The sequence below is a fragment of the Rhagoletis pomonella genome, unplaced genomic scaffold, assembly GCF_013731165.1.
Source record: "Rhagoletis pomonella isolate Grant_MI unplaced genomic scaffold, Rhpom_1.0 Rhpom_scaffold_05276, whole genome shotgun sequence".
Classification (NCBI taxonomy): Eukaryota; Metazoa; Arthropoda; class Insecta; order Diptera; family Tephritidae; genus Rhagoletis; species Rhagoletis pomonella.
This window is the reverse complement of record NW_023463818.1, coordinates 4,352-6,486: the sequence shown is the minus strand read 5'-3', so window position 1 is coordinate 6,486 and position 2,135 is coordinate 4,352. Positions and strand designations below refer to the sequence as shown.

The 2,135-nt window shown below is 36.7% G+C and overlaps 1 pseudogene; it reads right to left on the bottom strand.

Annotated features, from left to right (window-relative positions):
* Positions 1–626: 626 nt before the first annotated feature.
* Positions 627–1,911, bottom strand: LOC118755090 (annotated as a pseudogene).
* Between the last annotated feature and the right edge of the window lie 224 nt (positions 1,912–2,135).

Here is a 2,135-nt window from a genome sequence, read left to right as displayed (position 1 = left end):
AGGAAGTATAGGAATACTTATGAAGTTTTTTCTTTAAAGTGTTAGCATTTAACATAATGTTAAGAAAAGACATACATTTTACAACATATATACAACATATACTTAAAATATTGTTTTATATTTGAAAAACGCCGACGCCGACATTTCTCGCCGACACTACAATGTTTGCAAAAAAGTTCGAGTCTTACATATATACATATGTTTATACATAACAACCATCGAATGGTAGCAGCTTTCATCATTTTATCGATGATTTATGTACATATGTACATAATATGTAAATTTTTTTAAATAACCAAATATGTGTGTCCATCCCGCGACCTCTATTTATGACCACTTCTTATTGTCAAATCGATATTTTCATTTCCCAAAACCAGGCGCTCATACATGTGAAGTAACAAGTTTTCTATTTCTAAGCAGAAAACTGTTTTGTATTACTTTTTAAATTTCCAAAAATTTACTTTGTGAATTTTAAAGGGTTCTACAAACGAATTAAAAAGTGATACAAGCAAATGTATGCGTATGGAAAGCTTGCTACTTCATATGTATGTATGAGCGCCTGGTATTGGGAAATGAAAATATCTTATTGTAAAATTAAAAATTAGTTCTTTGTATAAAATGAGTCCACTTTCTTTATAAAAATATGCTGTTGGCTAAATATTCGGAGCGCCCTACATTGTTTCTCGATGTTTGTTATTTAACATAAGAGTCAGCTCTAACATTATGTAGCATTAAACCTAAACTTCCAAAAATACTAAAAAAATACTTGTGAAGGAACGTCTTTATTGTGGAAGTTTGACAGCATGGTACTGCTGATTTATGTTCCTCTTTTTTCGGAACATAATTTTTTGAGTACTTTTTTATGTACACAGCGCTCAATATCTTCACTTCTCTTCCTTCCATACCCTTTTTGTTAGAGTATGAGTAGTTTAAATATTTGAAGAAAACTTCACAGTGAAGCAAACTGAATTCCGATGCAGACCTTTAATATGTATATATATTCGATTAGGCTAGTTTTTCTTCATTTACTGGAGGACTTAACAATTTGCTCGGATTATTGACAACCTCGGCCGCTGTGCTGTAGTGGTAAGCAGTGCACGCTTCCACTCCGCAGCACCAAGGTTCAAACGCTGGTCAAAGCAACATCGCTAAAATATAGAAAAAAAAGTTTTTTCTTAACAGCGGTCGTACCTCGGCAAGCAATGGCAAACCTCCAAGTGTAATTCTGCCATGAAAAACAGCTTCTCACAAAAAATACAATCGCCGTTCGGAGTCGCGTAAAACTGTAGGTCCCTCCGCTTTGTGTGACAACATCAAGGCGCACGCCACAAATCGGAGGAGAACCTCGGCCAAACACTAACATATGTGTAAGCGCCAATCTATTATTATTATTATTATTGACAACCTCGTATACAGTAGGTGGAGGGCTATGGGTGAAGGCTCTGAAACTGGTACCGTTTCTCCATCAGCTCATTATGCGGTATGGCCGTGATTTCAGGATAACCTTTACCATCGCCTGAGGCATTAGATTCAGCGCCACCACTAGCACCAAATTTACCACCTTCGTCGGCTACTGGTCCCGTCAATGGAATTTCGACATTGTTCAGGCAATCGGGAATACAAGCTGCCTACCATTTGGCACATTTGCGTTTTATCGACTCTTCAGAACTTCGCTTAATGTTTGGAGCACATCGTAAATAACGCCACTCGAGTGTAAAGCATTCCTCTTAAACAGAATTTAATTTGATTATACTTTTTTAATACAATAATAATAATTCTGCAACAAGGCAGAACTACATTCCGAAAATCGATCTTGCTTATCGTCATAATTTTCCAAATGTGCCTGCGCTGCTACTTCCCTAGTAATAGCTTCATTTTCCAATTGCGCCTTCTTTGTAGCCTCAACATATCCTGAAAAGAAATAAGTTTACATTAAACAATAGAAATAGCAAAATTAGCAAACAAAATACTTTCATTCATTTTGTTATGTTTTCAAATTTCTGAGAAATGCGAATTCACCGCGATGCAATACAGCAAGAACAAGGACCAGGGATGCATTTCTAAGTAAAACTATTATTCAGCGGCAATGCTCAGAGCATGGGCGTAGCCAGGTAGGGGTAGGGGTGCCCGAGCCC